Source organism: Scleropages formosus, chromosome 16 (genome assembly GCF_900964775.1).
Source record: "Scleropages formosus chromosome 16, fSclFor1.1, whole genome shotgun sequence".
Classification (NCBI taxonomy): domain Eukaryota; kingdom Metazoa; phylum Chordata; class Actinopteri; order Osteoglossiformes; family Osteoglossidae; genus Scleropages; species Scleropages formosus.
Window position 1 is genome coordinate 4,414,448 of NC_041821.1, and position 15,619 is coordinate 4,430,066.

General features: G+C 46.9%; 1 protein-coding gene and 1 long non-coding RNA gene across 3 annotated transcripts in view; one reads left to right on the plus strand and one right to left on the minus strand.

Annotated features, from left to right (window-relative positions):
- ctnna2 (catenin (cadherin-associated protein), alpha 2) overlaps positions 1-15,619 on the minus strand; it is a 289,592-nt gene that overhangs the window by 133,606 nt on the left and 140,367 nt on the right. The window lies entirely within an intron of this gene.
- LOC108924503 (uncharacterized) lies at positions 3,631-6,763 on the plus strand. Of its 2 annotated transcripts, none has more exons than XR_001965304.2 (3): positions 3,631-3,984; positions 5,539-5,619; positions 6,258-6,763. It is a non-coding gene; the product is annotated as an uncharacterized LOC108924503 (long non-coding RNA). The 2 variants fall into 2 exon arrangements; XR_001965303.2 differs by having other exon boundaries at positions 3,631-3,958.

The following is a 15,619-nucleotide window of genomic DNA, read 5'->3' on the forward strand; positions in this document are numbered from 1 at the left end:
TGGCACGCAAACGCGGGGCTCCCGAATGCGGTGCCTTTCGTCCCCGGGCGCAGTTCCAGGTCCCCGCAGGTTGGGTTGACGCCAGCATCACGGTCTCCGCGGCGACTGAAACAGTGACCAGCGAAGCCAAAACCCATCTTGGAGAGTGAGGTGAAGCAAAGAGCCGCAAAGCTGCCCCGCCACCCAGCTGCCCAGGACCGAGCGGTTCCTCCCCACGACCCCCCGGGGACAGGCTGCGTTTCCATGAGCCTCTGCGCGTTTCCCGTCCGCGAAGTCTGGCACCAAAAAAACTACCCTGCCGGATCAGCGACTGTATGTAAAGTCTTGTCAAAGTCAGGGTCGCGGTGGTTCAGAGCCAATCCCAGAAACACTGGGCATGAAGCTGAGGAGGGTACAGCTCAGGTGGGACACCCATCCATCACCCCTCTGGAGCAGATGTTTGACGTACACCTTCCTCCTGTACTTCCGTTCGTGGTGGAGAATCAGGAAACAATGTGGACGAGGAATCGTGGAACAGCGAAGACACTTTCCAGAAGGCTCCATAGCCTCCCACAGCTTATTCCTGTTTATGAGGGAAACGACTGGCCCTAAAGGTGGCTCGGCACGCTCTCCTGGTCCCCCCCGGCCGACTGTTTTATTTTTTATTTTTTAATTTTTAGTTACTTCAGCCTCGCGAGCCCACAGTCGCACGACGATTTCACTTCCCGAACATGTCTCGAAACACGGACGGTTCCCCGTTCTCCAACGGCTTCTTCCTTCAAGCACGGTTGCCAAGGCAACCACAAGTTGTCAGAGTTGATTGTTCTGGAAGTTTCTGTGAGAGGGAATAAACCGAGGTGCTTTTAGGCAGCAAACTTAAGGAGAGACGCTTACAACACCATTTTTATTAAGCTTTTTGTCGTCGATTAGCTGTCCTTCCTGGTGCTACGCTACCAAAGATGCCCTGGTAAGTGAAAGAGGGTTTGACTCCACTTTGCGGTGCTGGAACCGGACAAAAGCTAATTTTTTTCTCGAAATAAATTGAGTCCCGGGTCCAAAGCACTGCTTACGCAGCCAGTTTCCCATCGCAGCAACTTACATCTGATGCTCTTCTTTAAAGTGACTTACACTGATTTACTCATTTGAACAGCAGGGTAATTTTGACTAGAACAATTTATAGCAGGTATCTTGATCAATGCACTAAAGCACTGGGATTCAAGCCTGCAACCTAAGAGTCCAGACGCAGCAGCACCAACCGCTACGGCACCTGCCGGCCGTGCCAAAATGAGGTAAGCATCAGTGACCTCGAGCAGGTGCGTTAATTTCACAGGTCGAAGGTCATGGGTCCCAACCCAGCCGGCACGGCAAATGTGGAGTTTCCCCACAAACCTCTCATTCAGTTCGCAGACACTTTTCCCCAAAGCGACACACACAACTCAGAGGAAAATTTCCTAGAGCTAAGAAGATGCATGTGAAGTCCATGCACGTGTGTTCGTGCGCGAGTCGTGTTTGTGTCCCAACAAAAGCTGCTTTTCGCTGTACTGAAAGCAGTAAAGTGCACTGGAGCATAACTACGATTTCTAGCAGTAAAACACGGTGAGTAAGCGAAAAGGGCAGTTCAGCACCATGTTACACATCACTCGTGACACAGCGCGTCATCGGCCAAGCGTGCGCTCCATCGCGGTTCCGGCTCTGCCGCGACACTTCGAAAAGCGTCTTCCCTCGCTGCGTTCCGTGCACCACCTACTTTAACAGTTTAAAAAGAGCAGCGTTCACAACTTTCCTTTTGTTTTTTTTTTTTTTTTTTAAAGTTTATTTTTTCAGCTGAGTGCCGTTTACCGTGTCTGGAATTGATGACAGCGGCAAAACAAATGGCGGTGTGAAGAGGGAGGCGCCCTCTCACCAGGGTCACGTTGCCGCACGGGGATGAAACCCATGGATTGTCGAAGAGGGACTGAAAATCGAACCAGATGGCCAGCGACGACAGTCGAATCCTGGCTCCGCTCACCAGAGCCGGCGACCCTAACCGTAACCGTTACACCAACAGGCCAAGTCCTGACAGAGAAGTTTCTAGAATCGGCGACGGCACTGCGTCCTTGCCTTGGCGAACTCTCTTAGCATCTTAACGGCCCCTCATTCCCGCTGTCCAAACAAACCTACACAGCTCCGCAAACAACAGATGCGACACCGTTGTTTTCAAAACAAGCAGACGACAAACCGCGTCGGCCAACTGTAGCTTTTCTCGTACCCGTTTCGCTTTGTCTCCAGGGCGGTCCCGCACGACATTCCAACACATTTGGTTTGCGCAGTCAGCCCGGGCGCCGTGATTCACTCACGACGACTCCGGTGATTCAGCGCGTAGCTAAAAATGGACGGTCGGCTCCGGAGGACAGCAGCGGGAGAACGCGGCCCTGGCGTCTCCGACAGCAACCGGCAAAGGCCTGGTACCCAAAGGGGCTTTGACACTTAACCGCTCTCATTTGCCTGTCCCGTTTGTCATTACTACTGTTCAAATCGCATCGCTCTGTCATTATTTGCCCTCTTCATACTTTATATTTGTCTCACAGTGACATGTATTTATGTGTCCAGTATTATCCAGTGTCTCCGTCCCCACTGCGCTGTTTGTGTGCTTTGTGCAGTGTGCAATTTCCTTGGGGATCAATACAGTTTTCATCTATCTATCCATCCATCCATCCGTCACTGAAATTTCCCTCCAATTTTCTTTTTTCTCCAAAATTCACGGAACCTTGAAAAAGTTGGCTCGCTGAAAAAGAGATTAGCAAGACTAGGGGCAAATTATTATTATTATTATTAATTTGAGCTGGTATTAATACTGTACTGTATTGTAATTCTTTTATCGTCGTCTGATCTAGGCTAGTCCACAGGAAAATTTTTATTATTGTCACCTCTAATGGTGCCGACAATCGATGTTGTGCGTATCGCCACTTTCTTATAAAACAGAGCTATTGGGAGAGAGTCTTTCAGTGTATCACTTGAGGGATGTACTTATTGAATGGAGATATATTATTATTATTATTATTATTATTATTCAGCAGCAGCAATGACCCTTTTAGGCTTCTCACAATTTCCACCGTATTTATACTGTACAGGGGCCACTGGTGTGCATGTTTTCCCCTTCTGAGTTGAGTTCATTATTAAAATAACTTACTATATTACCATGCACTTTTGAATAATTTCATTATTTTAAGTAACCCATTTCTGCTGCAATGCAGATAACGAGTTTTTTCCATGCCAGTTGGTGTTGAAAAGAAAAAAAAAAAACATCTGTAAAGGTCTATGTTTATCCAATACGTTAATTCCTTGAATAGCCTGCAAAGCACTAGGCTTTTAATATTCTGAATGCAAAAGATAAGCTACATAGCCTCAATACCCTTCTTCTAGGTCGCAGCGAATACACGGCTGTCTTTGAAATGGTGCTCCAAAGCACAACTTTCTTGCTCTCTGCTCTTTTTATTTTAAACAGGCATAAGGCGACTAAAAGAGGTGCGAAGGGTAAGAGCGACATCAGCTCACGCACTCACTGTCCACTAGGGGGCGCTGTCCCCGGTTCATCCGGTGGCATTTTTGTAGCGAAAACGGTGCCAACCGGAACTAAAGCTCATGATGCAATTCTCACAACTTGGAATTTGAGGTCTGGCCACAGAAGAGCAGGAGAGAAAGTGAGTCTTTCGGTCCACGGCTCGAGGCTAGCTACACGGTGTCGAGGAAGCATCCCGCAGTCACACCTCACAGCCTACAAGCTGTAGGTCTTCTCATTGGATTCAGGAATGGCGTGCCCTTCATCAGTCCACCTGAATAGCCGAATTACCTTGTTATTCTTTGCTGGAACATTCTACAATGATCCGAATCCCCGGACCAAAGGTGTGGAAATCAACCGCAACTTTTCGTACCCAAACGACACAAAATATGAAGATAAATTACCCAAGAAGGACTGCAGAATCGGCCACTGATCCCACAGGTGATCTCCGTGCACACTTTACAGCGGTAAAGACGTCCTGCAGCTTATTTTTTTCCTATTTGTTTTTAGCCAAAACCTCTGTCCAAATTGACTTTAACCAATTAGTCATGTTTCGTATTATTTGTACATAGAGGCAATAACTTATTACAGGTTCAGCGGCAGCTCATTGGCTAAGACTTGGTCGCAGGCCAAGGCCCTTCAGCACATGATGTATCACACAGTAAACAAGGTCCACCAACTTCGCCATTCCCAGGGTGCTTCTCTGAATGCGAATCTGCGAGAGGGTCAGCTCTAGCGCCTCGGTCTCCCCGCAGCCGCTCGCGCGCTCGGGACACCTAATCCAGTTAGGTGTAAACCTCCACTGTGTTATTGTGTTTATCGGCGGGTCGCGCGGGCAGCCTTCTGCGGTCGATGGCCTCGCTGCGGGATCGCGGGGTGCCGGGTGCGCGAGATAATAGAACCACCTAATCTGAACTTCACAGTACCGGGGGCATGAAATGAAGAGCACAAAATCAGAAACCTGTAATAAAACCCTAAAAGTTGGCTGTACGGAGACCGGGTCCATAGCTGTACTTCAATTCTTTTTTTTTTTTTTCTTCTTTTTGTATCACTGTGCACATTGAGATTCACAGCACGTTTTACGGAGCTATAATTTTGAAAAATGTACCCGGCACACCCAGGATGAGACCCCTCAGGGTTGAGACCACAAGGCATGGTTATCTGAACTATCACACACTGACGATCACCTGATGACCAGACAGGGGAGGCTGGACACCCACCTGTACATTTATCTTAATGGTGTAGCATTAGAATCTCCCAGTATTTTTCATTTTTGTTTTCCTGCACCCATTAAGTTGTCTCTCCTCTCCTGTGCTCCCTTTTCCACCCACCACAGTTTTTACATTTATATCATTACCGCTTATACTACAGTTTGCATGTTATTCTACACTATCAGCACTACTGAGGTAACACTGTCCAAAAACACACAATTAAACTGAATGCGGGCAGCATGGTGACACAGCAGGTAACACTGGTGCTTCGCTGCACCTCAGCTGTGGGTTCAGACACAGGTTCAAATCCTGCCCAGTCTGCATAGGGTTTATGTGTTCCTCCAGGTGCTCTGGTTTCCTCCCACAGTTCGAAGACATGTGCATTCAGGTGGACTGGTGACTTGAAATTGCCTGAAGTGCGTGTGAGTGAATGAGTGAGAGTGTGCAATTGCCCTGTGACAGATCAGCACCCTCCCCAGAGTTTAGCTTTCCTTACACCTTATCCATCTGCAATAGGCTCTGGACCACCATGAGTATGAATTGGGAAAATGCAGTTAATGAAATAATGAATAACTGGAATTAAAAGTTCACTGTATTAGCAAAAACAAAGACATTAGAAATTAGAAACTGTACAATTACACATTTCCCAGCTTGACTCTCCTGGACATATGGCCACAGCAATGGTTTTGTGGCTCTGTGCCACATATTTCATCTCCACAGGGGGTGATTTTTTCTTCTTATTATTTGTACCATCTCATGCTCTGCTCCATAAATAACAAACAGCTGTTTTTTTTTTTTTTGTCCCGGCAGTTCAAAAGAAACGGGGTGAACGCAGAAGCGATGAGTGCTGTACCCTTCCAGAAGACCCCAGGGACAATCTCTGTGCATGAGGTACGCCTGTCTCTATTAGTCTCTATTAGCTCCATTAGAAGGGGACACGAGCAGATGAAGGCACGGAGCCCCCTTGCAGCTAGCGCTCGTGTGCTGAGATGCAAGCGATCGGAGAATGAATAAATGATAGCGCTCGCGGGCCACGGCATTCGTGGCTTCGAAAAAGGAACTGTACGTATGATTTATTTATCCTTCTTTGATTGGATACGACCCAATGGGGACAATCAGACAGGCCTATAATGATGTTCATATATGTGAAAACATATTCGCTAGCGCTACCGAGAAGATGCACCTTCCCAAAAAGATCCTTAATATCAAGCTGCATGCGACTGCCAAGTAGAGCGCTATTAAAACAAATACAATTACCCAAAAGTGTGGGAAGAAACCACAGCTCAATTAATCTTTACTCCATATGAGTACAATTTGAGGACGGTGATAAGCAGGCCTTATATCCCACTATTTATTTGCTTTGCAGGTGGCTTACTCACTGCAGCAACACATATATTTGCATGTATTATATTCATAATTTCCCAATGCAATTAGTGTCAAGTACTTTGCCATAGCCACCCTTTAGGGATTTGAACTCACAACCTCACATGAATCTCGCACACCAACCAAACACGAGAATGTCTCCCCAGCCAGTCTGAACATCGCTCTCTTCGGCATCGCCCAAAGCTTGAAGATATGGAGAGCCTCATCAAAACAGTGGAACCCGCAGGAGGACCGACAAGGAGGTGAACGCCGATCCTCTGTAGGGACACACTGCGCAGTAACTTCACTCGTACGAACCAGAAATCGGCCTCAGAACAACTTCCTGCCAGCATCCCCTCTTTGCCATTAAAGGAAACATTCGCCTATCAAAGGCAACAAGTCCTTCTGGTCTTTAAGATATAGCCACAGTAATTCATAAACAAGCTCACCCACATCAACATATGCCTATTAATCAAATATTTATGGCCCATCTATAAAAATGAGCAGCCTTGTCTTAATTATAGTGAACGCAAGCGTAACTTCAAGGGGAAATGGAAAATAAGAGATTAGAGCATGACACTAATTACGAGGCCCTGACTTTAAATGAACAATAAATAATTTCGAAAAATGCTATGCGGCAAAAATATTCGCTGTGATAAGTCTGGCTGGAACGTGCAAGGAAAACGATACCTGCCCCCAATGGGAGCCCGATAAACACCGAAGGATAGAATGGAAATTTCAATGAGAAAGTGAGGCGTTTCCAATTAAGGCGTGCTGCTGTTTCTAATTGAATTTCACTCTAATTGGTTCACAGATTTTTTTTTTTTTTACTTCGTTCAACCAAATTTTCGCTAAGTCAGATTGTAATGATAGTTGATGTTGACTCTCAAAGTGTGAAACTCTGAAAGCGCGCGCAAGGGCCGACGCCTTCCTTTTGTCCACGTGACGTGCCGCGGCATTTGCGTCTCTCTGCTTGACAGCCACACACCACAGCAAGCATATTTGTCAACGATAACAAACATTACCAACAACAACATCAATGTCATGTTTTCAAGAAGGTCGGTACGTCCCATGGACTGCGCCTTGGAGTAAGAATTGCAGCGGACTATCGGTGGACTGCGTGTAGACAGATGACCATATGGAGCAGCCCTGACTACGTCTCCTTCTTTGGGTACACTCGAGACAAAAACCCTGCTTGTACTTATGTATTGCTTAATATGTCCACTGACCCGAAGGATCCCCAAATGTTTGGACGGAGTGACATGGGGCACATGTCTGGGTGAAGAAAAGCCTCCTGCTTCAGGCAGCTGGTCATTTCCATGGTGCGTTGCTTTCTGGCATAGTCGTTCGCTCGTTTGGATACGTGGCGTTCGCTTTGAGCCCAAACACGTACGGCAATCATGCACATTGGGGGTCCCATCGCAGTCCTGCCAGGGCGGGGGGCTGGGAGGGAGCGAATGCGTCGTAACCGAAATCGCTACGATGACAATCAAGATTTGGCTGGGGGCTGTTTGCACCGAGCTGCTTTGCCGCATCTCCAAAAACGGCATTAATGATAAACTTCGCTAGTGCCCTGCTCCAAAGAAGTCCACCTCGAGCAAAAAAACAAAAAACAGTTGGCGGAGGTGACTGAACAACTTCAACGCAGAATGGCAACGGACCCAAACGTCTGTCTGATTTCTTGGCGCACCGTAGCAACTTAGCATCTTAGCAATTTAGCTTAGCAAGTTAGCACCCACTACATTTGTTCATGTAGCTGACTTCTCTCCAAAGCAACTTACACTGTTATACTACTTTCAGTCATTTACCCATTTATACAGATGAGTAATTTTACTGAAGCAATCTAGGGTAAGTACCTTGCTCAAGGGTACTACAGCAGTAGGCAACATTTGCACCGCCAACCTTTGGATCCAAAGGCAGCAGCGCTAACCACTACGCTATCAGATGTCCTTTCTGTGACCCAAAACCGGCCTAAACCAAACAAAAGAAGCTAAACAACCAACAGCTGAGAAAATGGGGACCCCCAATTTTTTTCTTTTAACTCATTTTATGAACAGCACTATGTCACAGAAACATGTAGGCAGAAACAGTACAATGACAAACTGCGGACATGTCCGCACATAGAGCAGGAGCAGAGGGTTACGATACTTCACAGGTACGGTAATGTAAAGGGGCTTTCTAATACTTTCCAAAGGGGTATCGAAACATTCCAGAATTCACCGAATTGTCATGCAGATGAAATGTTAATTTTTCAAGCAGAAGAAAAAGGTGGATTTGTCTGGCACACCCGCTCTCAGCAACTCTATCCTCCTGAGGGACGAAGATGGAGAGGCAACAAGATGCAGCGAATAGGTGCGCAACTGCACCATCGGTCATCAGGCAAATGATAATGAAACTGGACAATTTAATATGAGCCTCTTGATTAAAAAGCATGTTTGCCTAATCCCTACCCCTCCCCCAAACCCACCCTCCCCAAACCTTTATTAATGATGTTGCTGAGAGTACATTACCACAGGTAATCATCCACACACTTAATGGTGTCCCCAGTGTAGGGGGACACGGGACCAGGGTGGCTTCTCATCCCCCTGAAAGCCCCCTGAGCAGGATTACCTGCAGAGCTAAATCTCGTTTGGGTCGATGATTGGACAGGACAGCCGCAGACACCATTTGGGCTCCGAAGCTCAGTCAGACAACTTCATTACAGTCGACATGGGGGTTAATCCGAATCAGAGGAGGGCACCTGAGCTTTGACGTTTACATAAGTGGAGATGCCCTGGTAATCAATGTGGGTAATTGGGTTATTCCAGGTAATGGCTCTTTGACCTGTGAGCATCAAGTTGAATAATCGCAACGCAACATCTCAACAGCGTCAACTTCTCTCCTTGACGTGATCCCAGTTTCGAAAAAAAGAAGGGGGGGGGGAAAAAAAAAAAAAAAAAAAAACACAGGAACCAAAAGCAACTGAAAGATTAAATTTAAAAAAAAAAAAAAAATCTTAATCCACTTTGGAAATCAGTTAAAAAGGAGTTTAAAAGAACAAAAAGGCTGCAAGGCTGGAGGAGAAAAAAAAAAAAAAAAAAAAAAAAAAAGAAAAAATCGCAAATCAAACAGCTGGGTGTGAGTAGCTGTCAGTGCTGGCAAAAGGCTGAGCCAGTGTGCACTTTGGCCTTACCCATGGCCCGGTGGGGGTGGCGTAGGGAGGTAGTGCCAGGGAGGGATCCGCTGCAGTTGAAAGGAGGCGAAAGCTGAGGCATGGCGAGGGAGCGCTAACCCCAGGCCCATCAATTAGTCACAATGAAAGAGACGCAAAGTTGGAAAATGCAATTTGCCCAAACGGAGAAAACAAACGCGGTGCTGAAAACGGTGCCGATAATTGGAGTAACCCTAAAATATGAGCTATCAAGAAGAAGACGGATGGTGACGATAACGCCGCGTGTCAGTTACACCTCGAATATTGCTCAGTTTCAGCGCTACGGATTAGGAGTGCATGTTTTGGCCAGGCTCGGCACACGCGTCCCGCTGCGGTCGTCTCTGTCGAATCTCGCGCCCCAGCAGTTAACCCATTTTTCAGGAGCCAACAAACCACTTTTAAAAGATGACCTAAGTGGTCTGCAACAAGGTGGAAGCTTTTCTGGGGACCAGGTCCGGCACAGTCAAGATGACCTCGTAAGAGTAGTGTCAAAACTTGAGCTCAGGTTGGCTGCGGTCTGGTGGCCAACAGTTGAGGCCAACACAGCAAGAACGCAACAAAGAAAACTGTATGAATTCATAAAGTCAACAATAATACTGCCCTGAGTCACACGTCAAGCTACAGGTGGTCTTCAACTTCTGAAGTGGTCTTGTTTAGCGTTTTCACGATTCGCAAAATCTCACTATACCGTCCAAGGATGTACAATCGATTAACACACATGAATACTATGTTGTATGATGGACTTTTTCCCCACAAATTTCAAACATTACTCATGTTACAATAATACCGATATAGAATAATAATACAAATACTGTACAGTATTATATTTTCATGCTTGTCGATTATTTTCATTTTTCTTTTAAAATCTATTGTGTTCCACTTTTTTCATTTCAGTACCACCGGAACACCGTATTTCACCCTTGTTATCCATTTTAAATAAAAAATTAACTTGAAGGGACTCTCAGACAAAACAAACACGATTGCTACGAGACACCCAAATGCTGACTGAGAGCCAATAAATAACTGATACGGCAGTTCGGCTAGCCGACGTTACTGTACAGCAGACGGGGCGGTCGTCATGAGACGTTATGACCAAATATCGCGACTCAAAAAGAGTATCGTACCGTTAACGGGACAGCTGTCGTAAGTTGCATGTTTCGTAAATAATAGACTACCTGTAACTGGAAAATGTAAAAGATGTTCACGAATACCATCCCGGATTCAATTTCGAGAGAACAAATTTGGATGTTGGAAAATAGTGGGGTGACACTCGTTTCGTTTTTTACGGTTACACAGCAGAACGAGCTGCCAAATTAAATCAAGTGGACGACGAGCTTCGTCGGCGTTAAAGTGACGAGCGGGTTGCTGAGCCTGTGTAAATGATGAGAATTAGCATTATCGCCAATATGCTGTCTAATGTCTGCACGCCACCTGTACATGATGCAGCCCTGCGTCTTAATGCTTACTCATTTGTCGCACATTGTCCTTTTAAATGCCAAACTTGCCTCCGCCATCTGTCGGCGAGGGCCACAATGGAAGTAAGTCTATGATTCACTGCATTATCTTCACAGCTTTATCTATATCTCAAGCACCGTGTCACGAAAAACTTCACTGAACAAACAGGCGTCGGCATTTTCTCTTCTCAGCCGTTCGTACGCAAAGCCCTCGGAGGGTAATTTGCGCCGTCGGAGTCGCAAGAGAATAGAAACGGACGATTTGTGCAAGGGCTGAAAATTCATCGTTCTGCGCGCCGGCTGAAGACAACTTGCCGGGAGCGCGGATCTTGGACCCTGGCGCTTGCGATTCCGGGCACGACTTGTACCTAACAGCCCTAACATCCATTTGAAACAGTCCCCCTAGACATAACAGAGTGCAAAATTTTAACTGACCGGTCTGCTAATTGCAGATGATACCCCACCATGAGGGCCGGGCCGTCAAATGGATACTCTTGGACATAGGCTCAAGTCCCAGAATCTCTAAAAGGTACTGATGCAGCATCAGTCATGCAAGGCAGAGGCCCTATAAAACTGATTTTATAATGAGGGTGGCATCTGGCTGATAATTACTGATGGGACTAACTTACATTTCCACATGTGCATATTCATGGAGATGCTTGATCTGGGCTCCCTGCAGCCAATTGGAGCAGAACGGATCAAACGGAACAATACAGAAAGTTACAAAGTGCTGAAAAATGGCACCATTTCACACTTCCGACTCCCCTGTGCGTCACTTGCACCAAACTTGCGAGCGGGAAAAATGCATCGGCTACAAATGCATGGTCGCTGCTGGAAAAGTACCGTTAAAAAAGTAAACTCCAGGTCCAAGGAAGTGATAAAGAGGACGTGAGCGCACTTACCAGCCCGTATTTAACACCAGGCATGGGGGCGATGTAAAAACATGGCTACCTTCCTAGGCGAGCGCTGCCAGCAGCAGAGGGTGGGATGCTGCAAATGGGGTAGAAGCAGCCTCCATGAAAAGCGCAGATGCGCTTACCACCGAGACGGGGGAGAAGGGTCGGCACCCATCTGCCCCGTTCAGGCTTGGGTGAGAGGTGTGGTGCGGGGATGCCAGGTAGCTGCCAGGCTCCCTGGTCTGAGAGAGTATGATGTGGGAGTGATCGCTGCTGTCCCATGGGGTGTCCCACATCCTGCTGGGTGCTGGGAGGTGGCATGCTGCTCACGAGCTCCCAGAAGAGTAAAGCGCTGGCACATGTCAGCCAGAGAGAGAGCAACTCCGGAGCCTGACCTTCTGGTACTGTCACAACAGTCGAATAATCGAACATGATATGATGGTGATTCAGAATAAGAGCACCCGCCATTCTGTAGTTCAAAAGATTATCCAAAGATCTGCACCCTCATATGTACGGGACGTACTCACTCCCTACACCCCAATAAGAGTGCTGCACTTCTCCACCTTTGGCTACTTGATAATCACATTTATAAGCAATCTGAAATAAAAAGCCTGCCAGTTCTCAGTTTTTGCTCTGTTGTAGTAGAATGATCTCCTGCTGCCCCTCAGAGCTGCTGAATCCCTTCCAGCATTCAATTTCCCACTGGACCCAGGGCTATATGCAGCTCCTCATGTAATATCGTACAGTACAAATAGTAATACTGCACAAATTTCCTGTGATTCCACAATGAGATGTACCTTTACTGTGAGGTGTATGCGGCTTTGAAGAAAAGCATTTGCTGAAAGCGCAATTTCACAACACTGTCTTGCCAGATTTGGGATTAAAACCCCAAACATTAAAGTATGGTCTCTAAAATGGAGCAGTGGATCATGGGTAGGACCCAGGGAGTTTGATACAGGGGTGGGGTGGGGTGGGTGGGGGTGGGTAAGGAGGTGGTGCTGTTTGAATAAACAACTCAAGGCCATTACTCCTTAATGAATTCAGCATCCCTCCGGCCAGCATTGACCATCCATGACACAGGAGCTATTTTTACCCCACGCAAATGAATATCATTTATATTCCTTTCGTTCTCTCATTTCTTTGTGTTTATAACCAGAAGCGCAGCATCATGCTGGAAGGAATTATTCTACTGTATTATTTTTCCCTTCCCCAAAAATCCTCAGTCCATTTTTAATCAAAACATCAAGGTACGGGACACCAATTATACTACATCTCAGGTATGATTTTAACTAATATTGTATTATATCAAGAACAACATTGCAGGGATTTTAACTCACAGTCACATCCCGCCTTCCACCCCAACCCCCCGTCACACGTAACAAACACCTGAAAATTTTCGGCAAACCTAATCGGTATGCGTTTAGCCTTCATATCATCATATAATGATTTAATATCTTGTTCAATATAGTATGAATGACTATATATCGCTTTCAGCATAATGTGAACGAATAAAGCTGGGGTAATTCACGGTAACTCGGTAATAAGATAGACACCAAAGACCTGCGCTGGTGATCAAAAGGTTGTGGATTCAAGTCCCAGAAGGGCCTTGCCGTTGTAATCGTGAGCAAAGCTCCTGGTCAGAATTACAACCCGGCTCCCCCGACCGCTGAAATCGCTAAGACATGAAACAAAAGCTGTGTCATGGATGTAAACCCGAGCTCTGGAGGACAGCAAGTGGCAGGCGGCTAAACGGCGTAATGCACAGAAATGAATGCAATGTATGTAATGTAATATAATAATGTAAGAGCCCGCAGATCAAAGCGGCCGCCAGCCCTTCTCCTGGGAAAGCGGGCCTGGAATGAAAAGGAAGGAGCATTGATCCAACAAACTGCTCGTCCTTCTAATGCGCCATCTTGCACGCTGTTGTGTGCGCGAGTTCAAAAGATGTACACAGCTGGGCTCTCCAGCTCTGGGTCCATCTCATATTTGTGAAAAGGGGAAGAAACTGGTCAGAGATCAGATAGGAAGCAGCACACAACATATCACGCACTCTGGTATGAATGTAACACACTGGTGTACAGCGCTGCTTGAAAGTATGGGAAGCCCTTACGTCCCTTAGTTTTACCACGAAACGGTTATTTAATGAGGTACAGTGTTTCTCGTGTCACATAGAAGGTACGTAATGACCAATTCCATATGTTGCTTTAGAGGAAACTGTGTGTAGTAGAAACACGCAAGTAGTGCAAGTATAGAAATAAGTGACGTCCAAGTTGCACTGGTTAAACCGAGTAGTATCACACACAGATAAAAACACAGCAAACTGTGTTGAGCGTCATCTCCATGGAGCATAATGCATAATTTTAATGTATTCCCTGCACCCCATTTGGGCTGTTGCACAGCAGTACAAAAATCCCTTGGGGAACAGGCCATCCTCAACCAACGTGCCCCCCAGAGGCTGTGCTTCGCCTCTGTGCATCCACTCGCTTCGACAGTCCTCCCCAATTGGGCTGACCCCCCAGAACCTCCTTCGTTTTGAGTCCACATTGCGCCCCGCATGCTTCCACTCTATCAGGACATTTGAAAAACAACCCCCACCCCCACCCACCCCCCGTATACCTCAAAAATAGCTGAATCGGTACTGAAGCTGGGTTCAAACAGGCTGCCAGAGGGAGCAACCTAACAACATTACAGCTCGGAGGGAAGGCGGCACATAGAACGCTGTACAAATGGCCGATTGTTGTGATATTTACACATTCTATTGTGAGCACAGGAAGCGAATAACAAGCAGGAGTACGGTTTTTTTCTTTTTTTTTTTTTTTTTTAAATTACTGTCACTGACTCGTGTGAGTGCCGAATGCTAAAAAATGAACCGCACGAAGCAGAAGTTGCCTGTGCCATCACGAGCACGGACAAGCTCTAGCTGCGGGATGGTGTATAAAGGGTCCGATCGTACAGCGCTCTAATCCCAAAGGAAGAGCCATCTCCGGAACATTCCGGCAAATAACGGTGGCTCAAAGCTGTGGAAAAAAGCACAAGCTTAAAGCACAAGGTGCGGACAACCACGAGGAATCCCAGCGTTCGAGGCGTGAGAAAAGGTGGAACCTTTGGAACCTGCGAGGTCAGAGGTCACAGTGTAGGCATCACCTGATAGCTATGGCGCCAGCCTCTTCAATGGACCGAGCCAAAAATTGTTAGAAAATCAAAAAATGTTGTGTAAGACATGAAAATTTATTGTTTTTTACCTGGGATATTTGAGGCTATGACGTCAAAACGGTTGAAAAATCGAACACGGCTCAGGCCGGCCTTGCTATTTTGAACGATTAGTCAGTCTTTGGTTAGTGTTAACCGGATCCAGGATGGAAGTGCCGCCGACGCCCTGTAGTGGGCACACGCCTAAATATACCGGCCTCGATTCCACCGAAGACGTGTTGCACCAAACGTCTCAGAATGGCGCCGCAGCCTAAATATACCCTGTTTTGTAAGGCACAAAATCCAGAGCGCATCGGTTCCCGACTCTGTTTACTTCTCAAAATCTGAGCACGTCTTTATCAAGTCTAAATGTGCCATATGCCAAACTGAAACAAACGAGCAAAAAAACAGAAATAAATAGAAAGTTGAATAAGGTAGCTGGATTTGCATGAGGAGCAGAGGTGCGTTGTTATGGGGGAGGGGGATCAGACCGGAGCGGAGGGGCGCCGAGCGGAGCCGAGATGATCCTGGAACGAGCGGCGAGCGGTCGCGCCGTGCATGCTGGGAGAGCGTCGGCGCGACCTGGCGGCTCGTCTGCTCCTACACAACCCCTCCTCCACCCTAACCCCCCCAGCGTCCAATCGGACTCGGATGCCACTGGGCAAAATCGCGATAGTCTCCTCCAGCAGTCGGCTTGTTGGTCAAACCCCAACAGGGCTATGAAGGCTAGGGGTACGAGGGAAGGATTGGGGGCTTGCAGATCCAGAGATGGGGGGGAACTAATGCATTTCATTAATACT